The sequence below is a fragment of the Pongo abelii genome, chromosome 5, assembly GCF_028885655.2.
Source record: "Pongo abelii isolate AG06213 chromosome 5, NHGRI_mPonAbe1-v2.0_pri, whole genome shotgun sequence".
NCBI lineage: Eukaryota > Metazoa > Chordata > Mammalia > Primates > Hominidae > Pongo > Pongo abelii.
In genome coordinates this window covers 99,354,312-99,378,304 of record NC_071990.2, presented here as the reverse complement: position 1 = coordinate 99,378,304, position 23,993 = coordinate 99,354,312, and positions in this window count along the sequence as shown.

The window sequence follows — 23,993 nt, the reverse complement described above, 5'->3', positions numbered from 1 at the left end:
GAATTTGGAACAACTTTTTTCCTACTGCTCTTAAAAATGTGTAGGTTAGATACAATATTTGAGTTCACAAAATCTTGGTCTTCTGCAATCAAAAACTGTTTTCCCCATTTCCTAGTCCATCACAAACACGATGTCATCCTTGGGAAAGCAGAGTATGTCAAATATTTATACGTCAAGGAAGGTTTTACCTAACTTTTAAGATGCAGTTAATTCCGAGTGTCTTGAATGAGCTTCACCTGGCACCAAAAAAATACCCAAGTGGAAAGCTGGAAAAGGCCAGTCTTTATGCATAGATGTTTAAGCGTTTAGACATAAGTAACCTAACAATTTGATTTAACCACTTGCCAATTCTATCCAAAAGATCATGTAGTCTCATTGTTTGCTGTTGAATATATAAATGTGATTGATATATTTCTCTTCCTTCCTACCAGCTATGCTGATTCAATATGAGTTTCTAATATACACATACACACAATTCTATAATCAAATTATTTATTGAAGGTCTTATATTAAATATTTCCAATTAGATTTCTATTAAATATGGCAGACAATTGATCAAAACAGTTAATCTTATGCAAAGGTCTCAAATTGGGCCTATAAATAGGTGCATTTTCTCTGTGAAAGACAGCCTTTATAACAGGTACAATTAGAATGCTTTTATATGAGGCACAACTGTTCCAGTTCCCTGCCAGTCTTCTTACAATTAGGTAATGCCTGACCCCTGAAAGCACTTATACTTGAGATGCCCTGATCAGTCACTTACATTAAAAGAACTTATATGGTAAATAAAGTACTTACGAGAAGGGTATAAAAGTAGAATTGACATTGGGGTTTCTCTACATAAACAAAATCTACCTCTGAGAGCTACAGAATAGTGTGTGTGTGTGTGTGTGTGTGTGTGTGTGCGTGTGTGTGTGTGTGTGTGTGCTTGTGTTGTGTTTAATTCCACTGAATTCTCCCCCCTTTAGAATCTGTGTTGTAATACAGGTGGAGGAGGGGAAAATGAGTGCTATTCAAAGAGAAGACCACAGGGCAGTGGATGCTGTGTTTAATTCCACTGAATTCTTCCCCCTTTAGAATCTGTGCTGTAGTACAGGTGGAGAAGGGGAAATGAGTGTCATTCGAAGAGAAGACCAAAGGTCAGTGGATCACATTGGCCTCATTTTGAATGACCACTTCTTCATGTCAAAATGTTAACAGCACAAATCTTTTAAAGAACAAGGGATGATGTAATTATTTTAGATTTATTCATAAGACATAGGAATGCAAACTACCTTAGTTTTCTGCTATTTTTGCTTTCTATTATTTACGTCTCATATTAAGTTCTTGGATCAGTTCCCAACCTATTGTGATTCTAATTTGATTTGTATATCCCCGTCTTTCTCAGAGGTACTTTAAAAGTCTTAGATAAAAGAAAATGAATTAGTTGTCTGTACATGCCAGAGTAGCAAGAGCAGGGATATAAGATCAGGGAGCTGCTCAGCTTCAGCAAGAACAATTAAGTGATCTTACACTTGCCCTTGCTCCCCCTTGCTCCCTCATCTCACAAATCACTCTTTTGTTCTCCAGCTTTACCTCGGTGCCCCATTTCTCTCTAGTGCCGGTGCAAAGTGTCCAGTTTAGCCTTCTAGCTCCCTTTCTTACAAGCTGTAATACTTTGGTTAATACATTAGCTCTTCAGATGCTTGCTTTCTCTAAAGTCATGATACCTGCACTCAGTGGATTTTCTTAATTGATAAGATTATCCTCTTTGAGAACTCTAATGCATACCACATATGTCACTATTATTTCTTTGCTCATTCTCTCTCATCTCCTCTTAGACTATCTATCTCTTATGTGTGTCTCACTGAGTTAGATGAGGATTGTTAGCCCAACAAAGTTAAAGGAGTACTCTCTCAGATTATACTTCATTAGCCCTCAGTTCATTATTTTTTTCTGATTTGGAGGAAAAAAAACTGATGTTTATCTAATGTAGCTGGTGGGAAGCTAATGGACCTGTTTGAAATTCTCAAACTGCCACTTGAATTCTAGATTTTGCCCTGAAATTCATGTAATATATAGATTACCATCATCGGTCTCCTTAATGTGATACATGGTAAGTGGGGACATTCTGGGATTAAAGACCAAATCAGGTGAGATTTTAAGGCATTTCCACTGCTTGCTAGTAGGTCAAATACTTAACTTTAGTGGACACATATGTACAATGGGAATAGTAACACCCACCTTGCAGGACTGTTCCAAGAATTAAGTGGGAAAATAGCAGAAACATAATAGGTAGTCAACAAACTGTAGCAATTATATATTTGATTGTTATATAAAATACAAAGCATAGCATGCAGCAAATAGTAGCTGATCAATAAACGTTGGTTCCAGTTTTTCATATCTTCCTCAGTTTAGCTGAAACATTTTTTATAAAACATCTCAATGGACTCTTTACATTTATAATTAGACCAGACACAGTGACTTATGCCTATAATCGCAGCACTTTGGGAGGCTGAGATGGGAGGATCCTCTGAGCCAAGAAGTTTGAAACCAGCCTGGGAAACAGAGAGATAACCTGTCTCTCCAGAAATAAATAAATAAATAAATAAATAAATAAATAAATAAATAAGCTGGGCATGGTGGTGTTCACCTGTAGTTCCAGCTACTTGAGAGGCTGGTGTGGGAGGATCACTTGAGCCCAGGAAGTGGAGGCTGCAGTGAGCCATGATTGCACCACTGCACTTCAGCCTGGTCAACAGAGAGAGACCCTGTCTCCCTGTCTCCAAAAAACCCAAAAAGCCAAAAAACAAACAAACAAACAAAAAACTCATATAACTAGCAAAAATTACTTTATCAAAGAACTTCTTGCATTCTAAATAGAGTCTCAAGTTGGAACAAAAATTTTATCTCATGAAAATGTTAACTGATTTGATTAATTCTAAAATTTATCAATATAAGACCACAAAAGAGGTGAGCAACAAGATAATAGTCAGTAGTTGTGACAATAGAAGTAACCACCTATATTTCTACTGTGCCTGTTATATATGCCACACACATAGACTACAGAGATGCTTAGCAAATATTAAATGATTACTTAAAAAAAATTGGGATGAACTTTATTGTTCTGAAATGGGGCTCATGTTTTCACTTTTCCCATTTGAAAACTAGCATCATTTCCTGCCAGAAAAGTATTTTCCTCTTTCTTTCCTTTGCAACCTTTCTGCTTCCTTCACATTGTCGTATAAAAATACAGTAAGAAAGACAGTGTGGTTACCATAAAGATATATATACAAAATAATGAAATAGATAGAGACCAGAAATAGAACCACAGCTATGTGACAATTGATTCTCCACAAAGATGCCAAGACAGTTGAATGGGGGAGAGAACAGCCTTCTCCATGTATGGTGCTTTAATAGTGGAATATCCTTATGGGGGAAAAATGAATTTTGACTATACACTATACACAAATTTAACTAAAACTGATCATAGACATAAATGTAAGAGTTTAAACAGTGAAGTTCCTAGAAAAAAACATAAGGGGCTGGGCATGGTGGTGCACACCTGTAATCCCAGCTACTTGGGAGGCTGAGGCAGGAAAATCGCTTGAACCCAGGAGGCAGAGGTTGCAGTGAGCTGAGATCACGCCATTGCACTCTAGCCTGGGTGACAGAGCAAGACTCCATCTCAAAAAGAAAAAAAGAAAACATAAGGGGAAATCTTTGTGTCCTTAAGGTAAAGACTTCATAGAGATGACACAAAAGGCACAAACCATGAACAAAAGAAATTGATATATTATGTTTTATCAACATTATTAAGTTCTACTTTTCAAATACATAATTTAGAAAATAAAAAGGCAAGGTATGAACTAAGTTTTGTAGTACATGTATTCGCAATATATATATCTGATAGAGAGCTTTATCAAGATTTATAAAGAATTTTTACAACTCAATAATAAGACAATCTTAATAGATAATGGGCAAAAAAACCCCACAGATTCTTTGCAAAGGAAGACATACAAATGACCAGTAAACACATAAAAAGATGCTCAGCATCAATAGTTATCAAGAAAATGTAGATTAAAACTACAATACGATATGACCGCACACCTACTAGAATGGTTAAATTTTTAAGAAACTGAAATACTGTATATTGGAAAGGTTATAGAGCAACTAGAACTCTCACGCATTGCTGATGGAAATATGAAATTGCATTGCCACTCTGGAAAAGTATTTGGCGATTTCTTTAAAATTTAATGTATACTTAACATGTAATCCTGCAATTACACTGTGAGTAATTTACCAAGAAAAATGAAAACAATTTTCATACACAAGTGTTGATAATAACATTACCCATAATAGCCCAATCCTGGAAATAATCTTAACTGCTCATTGACATGTGAATGGATAATCAAATCTGGTATATCCATATAATGGAATACTACTCAGTAAGAAAAAAGAACACACATGGATGAGCTCAAAAACATCATACTTAGCAAAAGATGCCAGACAAAAGAGCGTAGATGCTGTATGATTCCATTTATGTAAAATTCTAGAACAAGCAACTCTAATCTGTAATGATGGAAAACACATCAGTGGATGCCTGAGGCTGGGGTTGGGGAGGGGAAATTGTAAAGGGTTAGGAGGGAACTTTTAGGGGTGGCAGAAATGTTTAAATATTGATGTGGTGGTGATTACAAGTTTGTATGCCTTTGTCAAAACTCATTAAACTTCATACTTGAAATAGATGCATTTTATTACATGTAAATTATTACTTTCATAAAGCTGTTTTTAAAAAACTAGCTAATATATTAGTGTATGCAACATTTGATTGTCCACTGCTGTAATAACTGTTATGAAGCCAACTGCATGTGTAGTCACAAATGGCAGAATGCTTTTCTCTTGGGAAAAATCATGAGTTGAAGTTTTCACTACTAAAATCATGATTTGGGGTTTTTAAGTTTGCTTTATAAGTTTGCTTCTATGTGTAGGCTCTAATCCTGGCTCTACAACTTATTTCCCATTGGCAAGTCAATTAATTCACCAAGACTTGGCTTCCTCCTCTGTGGAATGAAAGGCTTGACCAACATTTAGATGTGATAAAAAATTATCACCTACTCTGACCCAGGCACTGTGCTAGATGCCCTCACATACTTCATTGTTTTCAACTACTGCTCTTATGTATTCCTCCACATTAAAATAACAAGGTTTCAGAGTTTTTGACTTTTTCATTTTCAAAGAAAATTGCCTCTACTGAACGAAGTTAGTTTGTATTATATTCCCTACTAACCCTGCTAGCCAGCTGATAACTTCGAAACTTTATTATGAAGTACGAATATGATCCAATGTGCCTAGGTGAAATTTACTTTACTCCCTTTTGAATTCACTTCCCATAGTTCAAGAGGATAAACTTTTAAGTGTCAAACGAGATAAGGATAAGCTTCAATTGCCTGAGCCATAGAATTCTGCCACTGAAAAAATTCAGCTCCTGATAAATCCAACTCCAGTGTCTATGGCTGGAAGAAAAGCCCACTTAGAAAGCCCCTGGCATGGGATTTCTTCCAGAAGTGCCTATATGTTGTTGTAGAGAAGGGTGGTAACCACGTGACTGAAATAATACAAATTTAACCCTGTTGGCTTCCCTAGGGTTTTCTCCAGGGAGACAGAATTCCAGCACAGCCTCTGGAAAGTGAACTATTTAAAAGAAAATAAATTGTTCTTCTGGAGATAGTACATGAAATACAGTGATTGGAATAAACGGTGAAGACTTTGAGAGAATAAAAGGAGACAGTGATTAGGAATGTGAACTTTGTTACTTCTGGACAGTAGAACCACTTAGTTTTCTCTTTTTAGATTCATTTCTAATGTTCTTGTCTCCTTCAGTTTGTCTTTTTCTTCCCAGAGGCCTCAGTCTATATATTACTTATCCTTGTTTTTCTCTTGGACTAATGTTCCCTCTTCATTTTTTCTTTTTTTTTAATTTGTAATACTTCTCTATTAGAGTAGCAGTATGTGCTCATAGAGAAAATAAGAAAACATAGATAAGCAAAAGAAAAACCATACACTCACACTTATAATCAACTCTTCTATAATCTACCACCCAGCTATCATTACCAACACAGTTAACATTTTATTGTGGACTTTTCTAGGCTTTGTTTTCAACGCAAATTTATACACAAGCAAAAAAACATAACAAGAGAGTTAACAGATAGTTTAGGGAGTAAAAGATAACCTAAAACGTAGGGAAAATATCCAAAGAGTATCCTTAGAGATATTTGAAAAGATATTAGATCCATAAGATAATAAAAATGTTGTAAATGAGCTATAATCAGAGGCAAGAACTTTGGAAAATTCAACTTACAATTGAGTAAAGCAGTACTTTAATGCAAAGTTAGGAAGATAGAGTTGAAAAATTATTTCAGAAAATTGAACCAAAAGACAAAGAGATAAAAATATGAAAAGAAACACGAGTCATCCAGAATGTCTAATGTTCTATGAATAGGAGTTTTAGAAAAAGATAACAGAGAAAAGTTGTGGGTGGAAAATTATAAGAATCATTCATTCAGGAATTCCTACTATGTCCTGAGCCATGTTCTAGCAATAAAGCAGTGCTGGAAATAAAGCAGTGAATTAAATAGACAAAATTCCTGCCCTCATGGGGCCTGTATTAGTGGTGGTGGTAGTGGTGGGGGAATAGCAAGAGTGGGGACAAAAAAAAACTAACAAATCATTAAAATTTATTATATTCAGGCAGTGATGACTGGTATTGAAAAATATAAGCAAGTGAGGAGATTAAGAGTGCTGGGTGAGGAGGAGGTAGAAGGATTACAAATTTTGAAAAACCATCATGGAATTCCTCATTGGGAAGATGGCCTTTGAAGTAAAAGAGATGTGAGAATGAAGCCTGCAGATACCTGAGGAAGGGAGCCTTAGGTACAGGAGTAAGCAAGTACAGAAGCTCTGGAGTGGGAGAGAGCCTGGCTTATGAGAGGGTAGCAGTGTGCGATGGAGTGAGTAAAGTGGAGGAAGTTATAAGACATAAGGGGAATGAAGATGGAGATCTTACAAGGCTTTATAGCCAGCATATGGATTTATTTTAACTTTTAATCTAATAGAGATGAGGAATTATTCTATAGGGTTGAGTCCATTGACATTTCATATGATATTTTTAACAGGATCATTACAGGAGAATAGACTTTAGGGAGATAAAAAGTGAAACCAATTAGAAGACCATGATAATAATATTGGTGAGAAATGGTGGTGGCCAGATCACCGTGTAGTAGTGGAGAAGGTTGGATTCTGGGTATATTTTGAAAGTAGATGCATTAGAATTTGCTGATAGACTGATTTTTGCAGGCTGTGAAAGAATGACAAGTATCAAGAGAACTCCAAAATGTTGGTCTGAGCAACTGAATGATGGAGTTGATATTAACTGAGATGTGGAAGACCATAGAAGAAGTGGGTTTGTTTGTGGGTGATTAGGAATTCTTGAGCTTAAGATTCCTGCAAAAGACTTAAAATAGGCCTTCATTTTGCTTGCTTTGACTTTTGCCTCCTTTTCTTTATAGTTTCTCTTTTCCCTTTCTCTGCTCTTTTTCTATCTCCTCCTCTGAAACTTAACTGATATTAGACACTTAACAAATGACTCACAAGATTCACAAAGATAGCTCTCAAAAGAGAGCCTTGTGACAGGGTCTCATTCTGTGCTCAGGCTGGGGTGCAGAGGCATCATTACAGTTCACTGCAGCCTCAACCTCCAAGGCTCAAGCCATCCTCCCATCACAGCATCCCTAGTAGCTGAGACTATAGGCATGCACCATCATACTCAGCTAATTTTTCTTTGTTTCTTTCTTTCTCTTTCTTTCTTTCTTTCTCTTTTCTTTCTTTCTTTCTTCTTTCCTCTCTCTCTCTCTCTTCTTATTCTTTCTTTTTCTTTTTTTGTAGAGACAGGTTTTACCACATTGCCCATGCTGGTTTCAAACTCCTGGACTCAAGTGATCCACCCACCTCAGCTCACTCCCAACAAAAAGCTGCCCCAAAGAGACTGTGTCAATGATTCTGAGCGAGAGGGATGAAAACTGAATATCTCCCAGCTATTGTAATTGCAAATGTTGTAGTAGTTATGGATAAAGAAAGTTGCAATGCAGTCACGTGTTCTCCTCTTCTCCTCCAACTATGAACATTCTAACTCTGCTCTGACTCGGAGTCACATGGTCTTAAGGTGCTCCTGAAAAAGCATCAGCCTTTAGCCTCTATTTGAGTCCCTGTATTAGTCAGGGTTCCCTAGAGGGACAGAACTAACGGAATGTGTGTGTGTGTGTGTGTGTGTGTGTATAAATATATATGTATTCCAATATATGTGTGTATATATACACACACATATATATACACACATATGTGTGTATATATACACATACACACATATATATGAGTTTATTAAGTATTAACTCACATGATTACAAGGTCCTGCAATAGGCCATCTGCAGGCTGAGGAGCAAGGAGAGCCAGTCTAAGTTCCAAAACTGAAGAACTTGGAGTTCGATGTTTGAGGGCAAGAAGCATCCAGCACAGGAGAAAGATGTAGGCTGGGAGGCTAGGCCAGTCTCTTTTTTCACATTTTTCTGGTTGCTTTATATTCTAACCAAGTTGGCAGCTGATTAGATGGTGCCCATCCAGATTAAGGGTGGGTCTGCCTTTCCCAGCCCACTGACACAAATGTTAATCTCCTTTGGCAACACCCTCACAGACACACCCAAGATCAATACCTTATATCCTTCAATTCAATCAAGTTGCCATTCATTATTAACCATCACACTCCCTTTATAGTCTTTCCTTGGCATGCCTTTTAGACATCCAAGTGGATATGTGGAATGGAGTGGGGCAGGCTTTAAGATGTATGGATCTGGTGTTTAGGAGAGAAGTCTGAATGGGAAATAAAAATCTAGAAGTTGTCAGCATATAGAGGACCTTTAAAGCCATCATACTGAATGAGAGATCATTAAGAGAGTAGGCCTGCAAAGAGAAGAGGCCCAAGGACTGAAATTTGAGACATTCAGCATTGAGAGGGTAAGGAGATGAGCTAAGACTGGCAAATGATATTGAGAAGGATCAAGCAGTGGGTTTGGAGAAAAACATAGAGGATGTGGTGTCCTGGAAACCAAGAAAAGAAAGCATTTCAAGTAGGGAATGAACAACTGCTAAATATGGCTGATAGGTCGTGTGAGAGTATATGGAATAACTGGCCAATGGATTTAACAGCATCAAGGACATCCATGACACTGAGAAAGGCAATTTTGGAGGAGTGGTGGTTCAAAGCACAATTGGCTATGTTCAAAAGATGTTAGAAGGAGAGAAAATGAAGCCAGTGATTTTGGATAACTCTTTTGAGAAACATAGTTATACAGAGAGGCAGAGAAATGGCATTATAGATGAAGATATGGGATCAAGAGAGGCTTCTCTTTGTTTTCTTTTTTTCAAATGGGAGACAAATAACAATATACTTATAGACTGAAGACATAATTCAGTAGAGAAGAAAACATGATAACGTATAATAATGTAGAAGAGAGAGGTAAAAATTGTAGGAGATTGAATTCATACAAGTATAGAGTAGAAAAGCGATTGCCAGGGGTTTTGGGGGAAAGAAGGAAGGACAACTGGGGAGATGTTGGTTAAAGGATAAATTTCAGTTAGCAGAAGTGAGTTCAAAAGATCTATTGTACAACATGGTGACTATAGTTAATAACAATGAATTGTATTCCTGAAAATTGCTAAGAGAATAGATTTTAAGTGTTCTCACCACAAAAAATAGTTTTTGTGAGGTAATGTTTATGCTAATTAGCTTAAGTCATTTCACAATGTTTACATATTTTAAAACAAGATGTTCACAAGATATATATATATATATATACACATAATTTTGTCAATTAAAAAATTAAGAAATTTAAATTTAAAGAAAAGACATGTCCTTGAGGAGGGAGATAAAAGGAAATCTTCTGAACAATGAGAGGGTGACCTTAGCTGGGAGCTCAAACATTCTGTTCATTGTAACAGAAGGGGAGGCAGTTTACAGGCACAGATGTTAGTAGGTTGGCAACTGTGGAGGAGGGAGCTTAAAGATGTTCCTTTTTGCTTCCTTCAATTTTCTCAGTGAACTGGCAAGACCATAAACTGACAGTAAAGGTGATTGTACAGAACTTGGTATATGGGCTGCTTCCAGATCCATGTTTTTTTCTGACTCTCTGGCCTAAGCAGCCCTAGCAAGGAGGTTCATTGTTTCCAAGGTCACTGCAATTGCTGCCAATGCTGCAGCTTACAGTTTGACATGATGACCCAATATGATAAGTCCATACCTCACACCTACCCTGAGAGCCTCTCATTACTGATCCTGTGCTTTCCCCTTCGTATTGAGGCAGAAGACACCGTGGGATCAGCTTGATGTCCTTACATGTGCACTAGCTCATCCTGCTGTGACACACACTCTAGATGTGCTAATGCAGTATTGGATTGCATTCCCCGTGGGCTGCTGGAGGAACTAACGGTGCAACCTGGAAGTACAGGGGAGTTGATGCCCTGTAAGGAATATCCCAAGGGAGAAGGGAGCCAGCCCATAAATTCTCCTCCCTTCCTTCCTTGGCAATTCAGCATAATCAATCCACTATGCTTGTCACAATGCTGTAGCCATGCCTGGTACATTTGCTTCCCTTGCCTTTCCTCTCATTTTTGCTTCCCAAGATTTTAATACTCAATAAAACATTAGCACTGTAATGTAAGCTGTTCCCTCCAGTTCTGTTTTCTGTAGAATCTGGGTTAAGATAGTGGTGAAAATATTGAGTGTTTGAAGAGGAAGTTAAAGTTTGAAAAGTGTCCTCTTTAGAGAGCAGCAGGCACATGACCCAGGGAAATATTGTGTGATGGTCTAGCAGCATTGTGGGTCCATCTGAGGGAAATGGTAATGAATTGAGTGAGAACAGTGGATAGAGTTTTCTGTTTTCTACAACTGCACCTAGCTGTGGAGTTGCAGTAGGTAAATAGTTGATTCTAATCAGGACTTTAGGCTGTAAAAGACAAGGTAGTTGAGAGTATATGTAAAGGAAGGAGTATAATGATCCATAATTAAATTTGAGCTAAGTAAGTGGCAGATTGGTGAGACAAAATCTGGATAACCCCGAGTGCTCATCTCCTACCTCCTTTTGGGGGTCCTACAGAGAACTGGCTCTGTGGGACTGAGCTAGAGGGTGGGATAAACAGTGAGGCTTTGGTGGGCGTTCCCTGGACTATCTGTGTGCAGACCCCGGCCTTCAGAATGCACACCCTCTAGTGCTGTGCCTCAGCCTAGAGATCCCTTGAAAAATTTTTTTCTGAGATAAAATGCATATTCCCTACCACAATAACTAAAAAGAAAAACACATATATGAATTAGACATGGTTCCTACTGGAAAGTAGGGCTGGATAAAGTGTGATAATGGAATGATAGCTTTCAATTATAAGGTCTTCTTTAAGTTGTTATATATTTTTTCCTAGTGGAATTTCTTTGCTAAGATTTTAATTATTATAAATATATGTCTGGGTACGGGGGCTCATGCCTGTAATCCCAGCACTTTTGGAGTGGGCTGAGGTGGGTGGATCACTTGAGTCCAGGAGTTTGAGACCAGCATGGGCAACGTGGTAAAACCTGTCTCTACAAAAAAAAAAAGAAAGAATAAGAAGAGAGAGAGAGGAAAGAAAGAAAGAAAGAAAGAAAGAAAGAAAGAAAGAAAGAAAGAAAGAAAGAAAGAAAGAAAGAAAGAGAGAAGAAAAGAAAGAAAGGAATAAAGAAAGGAAGAAAAAGAGAGAAAGAAACAAAGAGAAAGAAAAATTAGCTGAGTATGATGATGCATGCCTACAGTCTCAGCTACTAGGGATGCTGTGATGGGAGGATGGCTTGGGCCTTGGAGGTTGAGGCTGCAGTGAACTGTAATGATGCCTCTGCACCCCAGCCTGAGCACAAAATGAGACCTTGCCACAAAATAAAAAATAAAATAAAATATAAAATAAATAAATAAAAACATAATAAAGTAAGAACGACTGTTTCTGATTTCTTATTCCTATTCATTCAATAAATATTGTATTAATTAACAAAGTTATTCTCCATGAAGTGTCCAATGTAGGTGGTGGTCATTTGTTCAGAGATCATAGGTCAGGTGTGATGCCTGAAAGAAGAAACAGGAATTGATCTGAAGGATCCAGGGAGCACAGGCTGATGGTAAGGCTAGGCCCAGGGAGCCCACATATGTCCAGAGAGCCAGTGCTATGTTCTTCTTTCATGCAAGCATAAGGCATGGTTGTATCTGTCAGAGTGCAACTCACTTTTTTGCAACTCACCCTTCACAAATGTCAACATAATGAAGTAGATACTGTTAGTAGAAAAATCTTTTATTTCATAAGTTACATGCATATTATAGCAAGATTCTAAAAAATAGCTAATATTTTGAATTCTAACTGTCTCTAATGGTTTCTAACCCAGGGCTAAATATTGACTTTTAGCTTTCTAGATACTTTTTGGTGAAGATATCACCAATTAAGCTCATTTTATTTTTTTCAATAAGCTTTTTGTTTTAGAAGAGTCTTTGATTTACAGAAAATTTGTAAAAATGGTATAGAGAACTCTCATCTGTCTTTATATCCAGTTGTTAACACCTTATTTTTAACACCTCATATTAGTAGAGTACATTTGTCATATCTAATGAACCAATATTGATATATTATTAACCCAAATTCATACTTTGTCCAGCTTTCTTAGTTTTTGTCTAATATTCATCTCCTGTCCCAGGATCCCACCCGGGGTACCAAATTACATTTAGTCCTCATGTCTGCTTAGACTCCACTGGACTGTGGCAGTTTCTTAAACTTTCCTCGCTTTTGAAGATCTTGACAGTTTTGAGGACTGCTACTTAGGAATTTTGTAGCATGTTCCTCAATTGAGATTTGTCTTATGTCTTTCTCATAACTAGTGTGTGGGGTTATGGGTTTTTGGGAGGAAGGCCAAAGATGTCTTCTCATTACCTTGTTTCAAGTCATGCTGTCAACATGACTTTTCACTATTGATGCTAACCACAGTCGTATGGCTGAGATAGAGTTTGTGTTCACACTTCAGGAGTAGAAAGTTATATTTCACCTTCTTGGTGAAATATCTACAAAAATTATTTAGAATTTTTCTTCACAGGAAACGTGTCTATTCTCATCCACTTATTTATTCAATATTTTATTTCTACAAGTATTGACTTATAGAGCTTATAACTTAGGTTATATATCTAATACTATTTAATTTTGTTGTTTCAATCATTCCAGCTTTGGCCATTGGGAGCTCTTTCACTCGACTCTTCTGTTCCTGTCCTCTGACTCCGACTCCTATCTCCTTGTTTTTGGAATACTTCTTACTTTCTGGAATATTACAAGATGTGTAAAGTTAACTGTAGGTTTTCCATATATACCTTTTATGAAGTTAAGGAAGTTCTTTCTATTCGTAGTGTACTTTTTTTTTAATTAGAATTTTTTTTAGGGCAGTTTTAGGTTTACAGAAAATTGATCAGAAATTAAACAGAATTCTTATATTCTCCTTCCCCTCATACACATTTTCTCCTAATATTTACATAAATGTGATACATTTTTTATAACTAAGGAACCAATATAGATATGTTGTCATTAACTGTAGTCCACATGTACAACCCAAAGAATGAGACCCACTAAGTCTCACTCTTTGGGTTGTATAGTTCTATAGCTTTTTACAAATGCATAATGACATGCGCTCACCATTAAAATTTCATACAGAATAGTTTCACCTCCCTTAAAATTCTCTGCTCTTCATTTATCTAAGTTTACCTTTATATAACATTACACTGTTTTATGTGTAGTACAGGTACCTTAATACAGAATATTTCCAATTCTTTCTCACCTCTTGTGGCGTGGATGCTACAGTTGTTGAATAAGTATATTGTTACTATTTTTGCTTTAAACAAACAGTTATATTTTAGACAAATTAAACTTATAAAAATAAAAGATTTTATTTTACCTTTTGTCATTCCCTCTGTAATGCTCTGACTTTATTATTTTTTTTTGAAGACCTGTGTTTTATAACCAGTGATTTTTTTCTAATTAGAATTTCTGTTAACTTTATTTTTTCAAAGTAGGCCTTCTGGCAATGAATTCCCTCAGTCTTTATTTTTTCTTTTCCATTAAAGGATAATTTTGATGGATATGGAATTCTAAGTTGGTTCCTTCCTCTCAATACATTAAAGATTTATTTCCATTTTTTTCTTGTTTATATGGTTACTGGTGAGAAGACTATTTTAATTCTAATCTTTGTTCCACTATAGGTAAGAGCTATTTTTTCCTCTTGCTATCCTCTTTTTTTTTCTTTAATTTTTTGATTCTGTGTGTGTTTGGGGGGGGGATATTTTATTTATTTATTTTGGTAGACACCCTGGTTTGTGTCTTAGAGCTTCTTCAATCTGTGGTTTTGTGTCCATCATTAGTTTTTAAAACTTCTCAGATTCTTCATTCTTTCCTCTTGAATGGCATTTCAAAGATGCCTATATTATACCTTTTAATATTGTCCTGCATTTGTTGAATGGATGTTGTATTATTGTTTATTGATTTATTCTTTCTCTCTGCATTTCAGTTTAGGAAGTTTTTATTGACCTATTTTCAAGTTCATTAATTCTTTCCTCAGCTGTGTTAAATCTCCTTATGAGTCTGTCAAAGGTACATTTCATTTCTGCTATTGTGTTTTAAATTTCTAGTACAGGCATACTTTATCTTATTGTGCTTCAACTTATTGTACTTAGCAGTTATTGCATTTTTTACAGATTGAAGGATTTTAGTAACTCTGTGTTGAGCCAGTTTATTGGTGTCAGTTTTCCAACAGCATGTGCTTACTTCAGTTGTGTCACATTTTGGTAATTCTGTCAATATTTCAAAATTTGTCATTACCATTTTATGTGTTAGGATAATCTGTGATCAAACATCTTTGATGTTGCTATTGTAAAATGTTCTGGGACACCAAAAAGCACATCTATGTAAGACAGTGAACTTGATCAATAATGTATGCTTTCTAACTGTCCCACCAGAAAGATTCCCCATCTTTTTCCCTCTGCTCGGCCTCACTATTTCTTAATACACAACAATACGGAAATTAGGCCAACTAATAACGGTATAATGGCCTCTAAGTGCTCAAGTGAAAGGAAGGGTCACCTCTTGGGGCAAGAGGTCTACCTTAAGAAGAGTTTGGAAAAAGTTGATTCTAATCTTCATGGATGACTTTGAGAGATTCAATACTTCAGTGGAGAAAGTAATTACAGACGTGAAAATAGCAAGAGAGCTAGAAGTAGAGGTGGAGCCTGAAGTTAAGACTCAGTTATTGTAATCTTATGATAAAACTTGAAAGGAGGAGGAATTGCTTCTTATAGATGAGCAAAGAAAGTGTGCTCTTGGGATAGAATCTACTCAACATGCTGTGAACGGTATTGGAATGACAACAAAGAATTTAGAATATTACATAAACTTAGTTGATAAAGCAGTGGAAGGATTTGAGAGAATTGACTCCAATTTTGAAAGAAGTTCTACTGTGAGTAAAATGCTATTAAACAACATCACATGCTACAGAGAAATCTTTCCTTAGAGGAAGTCAATCAACATGTCAAACATCAGTGTTGTCTTATTTTAAGACATTGCCACAGCCACCCCAACTTTTAGCAACTACTACATTGATTGGTCAGCAACCATCAATATGGAGGCAAGACCTCCACCAGCAAAAAGATTATGACTTGCCAAAGGCTCAGATGATCATTAGCATTTTTAGCAATAAAGTGTGTTTTGTTTTGTTTTTTTTTACAAAAAGTCTTTTTAAATTAAGGTACTTTTTGTGGACATAATTCTTATTGCACACTGAATAGAGTACAGTATAATGTAAATGTAACTTTTATATGTACTGAGAAACCAAAATATTCATGTGACTCACTTTATTGTGATATTTACTTTATTATGGTGGTCTAGAGCTGAACCCACAGTATCTCCAAGATATGCCTGTATTTCTTTTTGATTATTCTTTAGATTATTTTATCTCTCTGCTTACATTACCTATTTATTCCTGAATCTTGTCTACTTTTTCCATTAGAGCCCCTAACATATTAAATATAGTTATTTTAAATTCCCTTTCTGATAATTCTAATATTTATCTTTTATTTGAATTTATTTATCTATTTATTTTTAAGTTGTTTATTTTTAAATGTTGTGGGTACATAGTAAATGTATGTATTTATGGGGTACATGAGATATTGATGCAGGCATGCAATACATAATAATCGCATAATGAAAACTGGGGTATCCCTCCTCTCAAACATTTATTCTTTGAGTTACAAAGAATCCAGTGATACTATTTCAGTTATTTTTAAATGTACAATTAAATTATTATTGACTATAGTCACTCTGTTGTGCTATCAAATATTAGTTCTTCTCCTTTCTAACTTTTTTGTACCCATTAACCACCCCCATCTCCCCTCCAGTCTCCGTACCTGCCACCCCCAGCCTGTGATAACCATCCTTCTACTGTCTATCTCCATGAGTTCAATTGGTTTGATTTTTAGACCCCACAATAAATGAGAACATGCAATGTTTGTCTTTTTGTGTCCAGCTTATTTCACTTAACATAGCAACCTCCAATTCCATCTATGTTGTGGCAAAAGACAGGATCTCATTCTTTGTTATGGCTGAATAGTACTTCATTGTGTATATGTACCACATTTTCTTTATCCATTCATCTGTTGATGTACAGTTAGGTTGCTCCCAAATCTTGGCTACTGTGAACAGTGCTGCAATAAACATAGGAATGCAGATATCTCTTTGATATGTTGATTTCCTTTGAGTATATATCTAGCAGTGGGATTGGTGGATCATATTCATATGGTAGCTCAATTTTTAGTTTTTTGAGGAACCTCCAAACTGTTCCCCATTGTGGTTTGCTAATTTACATTCCCTCCAACAGTGTACAAGGGTTCCCTTTTCTCCATATCCTCATCAGCATTTGTTGTCTGTTGATATGGTTTGGTTGTATCTTCACCCAAATCTCAACTTAAATTGTAGCTCCCAGAATTCCCATGTGTTGTGGGAGGGACCCAGGGGGAGGTAATTGAATCATGGGGGCTGGTCTTTCCCATGCTATTCTCATGATAGTGAATAAGGCTCACAAGATCTGATGGGTTTATCACGGGTTTCCACTTTTGCTTCTCTTTCATTCTTTCTTGCTGTTGCCATGTAAGAAGTGCCTTTTGTCTCCCGCCATGATTCTGAGGCCTCCCCAGCCATGTGAAACTGTAAGTCCAATTAAACCTCTTTTTCTTCCCAGTCTTGGGTAGGTCTTTATCAGCAGCGTGAAAACAGAATAATACACCTGTCTTTTGGATAAAAGCCATTTTAACTTGGATGAGATGATATCTCATAGTAGTTTTGATCTGCATTTCTCTGATGATCAGTGATGTTAAGCACCTTTTCATATGCCAGTTTGCCATCTGTATGTCTTCTTTTGAGAAATGTCTGTTCAAATCATCTCCCCATTTTAAAGCGGATTATTAGATGTTTTTTCCTATAGAGTTGTTTGAGCTCCTCATATATTCTGGTCATTAGTCCTTAGTCAGATGGGTAGCTTGCAAATATTTTCTCTTATTCTGTGGGTTGTCTCTTCACTTTGTTGATTGTTTCTTTTTCTCTGCATAAGCTTTTTAACTAGATGTGATCCCATTTGTCCATCTTTGCTTTGGTTGCCTGTGCTTATAGGGTATTACTCAAATTTTTGCCCAGACTAATGTCCTGGAGAGTTTGCCCAATGTTTTCTTGTAGTAGTTTCAGAGTTTGAGGTCTTAGGTTTAAGTCTTTAATAAATTCTGATTTGATTTTTGTATATGGTGACAGATAGGTGTCTAGTTTCATTCTACTGCATTTGCATATCCAGTTTTCCCAGTACTATTTATTGAAGACTGTCTTTTTCCAATGTGTGTTCTTGGCACCTTTGTCAAAAATGAGTTTGCTGTAGGTGTGTGGATTTGTTTCTAGGTTCTCTATTCTGCTCCATTGGTCTATGTGTCTGTTTTTGTGCCAGTACCATGCTGTTTTGATTGCTGTAGTTCTGTAGTATAATTTGAAGACAAGTAATGTGATTTCTCCAGTTTTGTTCTTTTTGCTCAGAATAGCTTTGGTTATTCTGGGCCTATTGTGGTTCCATATAGATTTTAGAACCATTTTTTTCCATTTCTGTAAAGAATGTCGTTGGCATTATGATAGCCATTGTGTTGAATCTGTATGGACGTTTTAATAAGATTGAGTAGTACAGAAGACGTTTGAATAAAATTGATTCTTCCATCAATTGAACATGAAATATCTTTCCAATTTTTGAGTTCTCTTCAACTTCATTCATCAGTATTTACAGTTTTCATTATAGAGATCTTTCATTTCTTTGGTTGAGTTTATCCCTAGGTGTTTTATTTTATTTGCAGCTATTGTAAATGGTATTACTGTTTTGATTTCCTTTTCAGATTGCCCACTGTTGGCATATAGAAATGCTACTGATTTTTGTATGTTGATTGTTCACCCTAATTTTTGGTTCTTGTGACAGTGCTTTTCTGTGTGCAATAGTTGTTAACATTTGGTGTTCCTACAGCAGGGATGAACTGTGTAGGCTTCTATTCCACCATCTCGCTCTGCTTTCCTTATTTGAATTTAGTTCTAGTGCTTGCTTTGTCTTTTCAGGTTGTTTTTTCTTGCCTTTTGGCATAACTTGTAATTTTTTGTTGAATTTGGATATGCTGCATTGGGTAATAGTAACTAAGGTAAGTAGGCATTTAATGTGACAGTTTCTGTTAATTTGGTTAGGATTTAAGCTGTGTTTAATGTTTATTGTAGCTGTAGATACTAGAGGCTTAAAACTCCTTTAGTGTCTTTGTTTTTGTCTTCCCTTTTAGCTTTGGAGTTTTCCTATGCATTGCTCTAGGAGAGAGTCTGTGCTTTGCAGCTCTTTCAGCCAGTCCAATGTTATTAAACTGGAGCATAGTTGGTATGACCATAGTGTGGTGGGAGGGGCATTCTATGTTGTAATTAAGACTCAGTCTTTTAGTGGGCCTGTGTCACAGAGCTGTAGCCTACGTAACAATTTCTATCCCTCTTCCAGTGGTGTAGTGTTTTTCTCTTTTTTCCTACTGCACTGTTCTAATAAATATATTCCCCTGAAGCCCTATCTCCTGTTTACTATTTTTTAGTCTTACCCCTCAAATGAGAATCATCTGGAGTGGGGCAAAGTAGAGACTTATTTTCTTCTCCCAGCTAGGACAAAGTTTCAGAATTGTGCTATGGCGATGTCCTTTTCCCTGGAGAGTAGGCCTTCGTTATGGAGAAGGCTCTTTGTATAGTTCACAATCTTTTTCAGATCCTCCCCATGAGAAGCTTAGAAGTTTCCCTTATGAGGGAAAACCTAGGAAAATGTGACACTCTCTTAATACTGGACTCCCAGGAGTTTCTCTTTTTCACCTTAGTCCACATTCATCAATTTGTCAAATTTACCATTGAAATGTTCTGACTAGCTTATGGCTGTAGTAGCTCCTGTTCTAGAGAAGTGTGTTTCAGTCTTGTATTTCTCTTGGATGCACATTCCTCTTCAAATTTTGAGGCAGCAATTTGTCCTGGAACCTTAGATCTCTGATGGGTTAAACTAAAGTTATTGATTTTTAGGTTTTCTAGTTTTTGTTGTTGTTGTTGTTGTTGTAAGGATGAGTGAGAGAGACAGCTTTCAAGATCTTTACATATTAGAGCTAAAACCAGAAATTTCTCTCAACTCTCTTTCTAATTATAAAAGTATAGTTGACTTAAGAAAGGAAACGTCTGGACAAAAAAAACAATTTTCTAGAATTTATGTAGGTGAACAAACAGTTCCTTAGCCCTTTATGTGAACTGTTTGGGAATTGTTTGCCAAGTTCTGTATTCGAGGTGTTCCCAGGATATATAGCATGGCCAATTTCTAGGTAGACTTTAGCTCACTGAGAAGTTATGGATATGATTGTGGTTATGGTTATGGTTATGTTTAGAAAAGAAGTGGCATCTGAGCATGCAAGTCTCTTTACTTTTGTTGACATATTGGCAAATATAGATATTTGACCTTGGCCTTTTGCTTATGTCTCCTCACAGCTTTTTTCTATCTAATATTAAATATAGATCCTAATATATATTTCTACAAAGAGCAAATAAACATTCATGTATGAATGAGTAAAGATGTTATAGCTACTATTATACCAGTAGCTTCACTTCGCTATTTTTACATAAAACTTGAATGCTGATATTGCTATAAATAGCAGCTACAAATGAATTTTGGGTGCATTGTTGGCAGGTTTCTGGTATACAAATGAACATGACTTGCAAATAACAATTTTACAGTTTCCACATATGGAAATTCAGTTCTGTGTATAATATTCTGCTTCAAGGTTTAGAGCAAGTATGCAGAGCAATGCTCATTCACACAACTTTGAAAAATGTGTTTGCATAGCTATTTTGATTTCTTTCATGGAGGAGTCCCAATTGCATCAAGAGTTATACTGTGCCTTGAGTTCAAGGTTGTTGTGCTCAAAGGGTTCAGGACAAACTTGGATCCAATTCAATTCTATGTGGGCTTTTCTGGTAGTCCTTCATCACAGCATTCAAAGCAGAAGTTTCTTTTACATGTGAGTTTCAAGGCTTGGCATCCCATATCTCTGACTCATTTCTGGAGAGCAACTGCTCAGCCTCAGACTACATTTCTCAGATCCTATTGTTACTATGTGGTCCCATGTAACAGGTGCTTGGCAATGAAATGTAAACAAAAATGATGTGGGTCACTTCTGAACACCATGAATGTTCTCACTACATACTTTCTTTCCTTTTCCACTTCTTGAATGCAGAGTATTCAAAGCACTGTAAGATAGTTGTGCCAAAAGATGGTAGGAGTATCATTTTCTGAAACCAACAAATGGAGGAAAGCTGCCCACCAACTAGAAGCACTATATTGCTTCTTTATATGTCAATAAACTTCATTGTGTTAAGCCACTGATATAGTTTATATGCTAGCAGTTAGCATTGACCTATAGAAATTATTAGTGAAAATGATAAGCTGCTGCAGCAGTTAGTGGCAATATTCCACTTGTAGTCCACTGAAATAAGCCATTTAAAGCATGTTGTCCTTGATTTCTAGCTACCAGCATCTGCATTTCTTTGCATGAAGATAAAGACATTTGTGCCCACACCTATGGCAGGCTGGACATCAGACAGAATTAGTTGAAGTCCCAGGAGACTTCAACCGATGGATGGTGAGAATTGGTCTATAAATGCATACATATTTTTTTTCTGGTGGAGTTTGTACAAAATTCATTTGGCTGTGCCAGAAATTCCATGTTCATCCTTGTTTAGTGTAGAGTTATTACTCCCTTTGCCCTCCTTGTAGTGGGTTGTAGAGATCTCTGTGTCTCTAGAGGATAACAGGGCAACACAGTGGAAAGAACCTGAGTCTGTGTGTCACCATACTGAAGTAAGCCACCTGACTGAGCAAGGGACAAACTTATATGAGGTTAAGCCTCTAAAATTTCAGGAGTTTATTTCTTACAGTAGTTTGTGTTGCATTAACTAATAATAGAGGTAAACTAAAGAGATCATGTTCAAGAAAGAGAATAATACCAAAGATCAGCCAGGAAAGCATGTCTATTAATCACCAACCAATGGCAGAAAATATTAGGATCCAAATTACTGAAGAAAACAGAGGGTTGGAGAATTAGGGAAGAGAGAGTAATATGCGGTAGGTTAGAACAAGCAAGTAGAAATAGGTTTGGACTAATGCCAGATAAATAATTTTTTTCTGTGAAAGTTTTTTATGTTCACCTGCCTGCAGGTTGTATGAAAACACTGGGTTCATGGAACAGGGCTAGCCTGAGATGAACCATTTACTTGAGATCTGACCTTTGTGATCTTTTTAAGAGAGCTGATTGGAAAGGCTACAACAGGGATCTGTCATTCTCATAAACTCTACGATGTGATTTAGTATTATAGGGTTTCAGGAAAAGCCATAAAAAGACAAAAAATCCCATTGAGGACATTAAGCCTAAACTATTGCTCAGTATAAAAATATTTTTTGTGATATTCCAGAAGATTAAGCATAGAGTTTCACTCAAAGTTTTCCAATGACTAGAGAACTAATGACCTCATGATGCATCCAGTTCCATAGTTGGCTAGGACTAATTGCTAAAGACTACCAAAATGTTAATTTATTTTGATTATGTAACCTCCTGGTTTATTCTTTGGGCTTCCATTCTTTTTAGGTAAGTTCTCTTCTTTTTCTAGGCCTCCAAAAGTTGCTATTCTTCAGTAACCTAGTGAGGCTCTACTCTTATCACTTTACTGTCTCCCTGTGTGAGCTCAGGTTCCCACTGCAATCCACATGCTCATAATCTCAAATAAATGCAACCAGTTAAGTGGCCTGTCCTGAGTTTACATTCGTCTTTCCATTTGTCCACTGTGCATTTCCATGATCATGTGCTATGGGTACTTCAATCTCAGTGTATTAAGCTTAATTCCTCAGTTGCTCCTGAAAAACATCTCCTCCTTCCGAGTTTCCTGTCTCAGTGAATGGCTTATAGTTCTGTCTCCTAAATAGTTCATAAATTAAAGCAATTTATGCTCACACTAGTGGTGATATTTTAATATAGGTCAGAACTGTCTCTTGGCTAGATTATTACAAATTCTTCAAAAATGTTCTCCATTTTTCCAATCTTGCTTTTCCAATCTATTGTCTAGGTAGCAGGCACAACGATATTTCTGACTTGTGTTTGATTATGTCACTTCTCTGCTTGAAAAATCCCTTCAGAGCTTCTTAGAATAAGAGCCTAAATCTTTAACAAGATTTATACTCCACAATCTTCTTCGTGTTTACATTCAGGCTCAACTTTTAAACTGCTTGCTTATATTCTGTAGTCTGTCTTTGGACTTCTTTTGATTTTTCAAATATTCAAATATATTCCTTTTTTATGTCTTCCTAGAATACTTTCCCTACCTTGTCTTAACGTCATCATTTTACCTCCTATCTATCTTTTACATCTTGGCTTAGATATGTTCTGGAAAGACTTAACTGACTACCAAAAACAAACTAAAACAAAACAAAAACCTGAATTACTAGTGTCCTCCTGTGCTCTTGTAGTTTACGTATTATAACAATTGTATAAGTGTTTTTTAATCAAATGGGATCATATATGTCATAAACAATTAAATTTCTTTCATTTGACAATATATCACAGACATATTTTCATGTCAGTGTAAGTACAATGATGTCATTTTTCTAAGTCTCTGTAGCTTTCCATTTTAGTGATATAACAACATTTATTTAACCTTTACCCTATTGGTTGATGTTCAGTAATCAATACTTCCAGATTAGAGGTTTTAATCAGTGGAAAAATAAATATACAAAAATTTTCTTACCATGAGATATATGTAGGTATGTCTTTACTAACATTGTGAATTCTCAAAATGATATATAAATCTCAAATTCAACATATCTTCTCATTTCTGGGTTTTAGCCATCTGTAGTTTCCTAAACTTTTTCATGAATCTGTAATTAACATCACTTAATCCAAACCTAGTGATTTTCCACTGTCCTACCCAGAATCTCTGAGAAAGAGTTGAACAAGCTCCAGGTATGGGGTTAATCTGTGTGATGTAGAGTGATGACAGTATACCCAGAAAGTTATCTTTGGAAGGCAAATAGAATGTCTTTTTCTATCTCTACCTAACTCCCTGTTCTTCTATATAAGGAGCTTATAATCTACCTGAGATGGCTATAAATTATATACTTAAAATGATAATTCATTCTATAGAAAATCAAATATGTGATAAAGAACACAAAGGCTTAATGAAAGGAAGACTGTATTTTAAGTCAAAATATGTAGGAAAGTTCCCATAGTATAACAGTTTACAGAAAGATTATA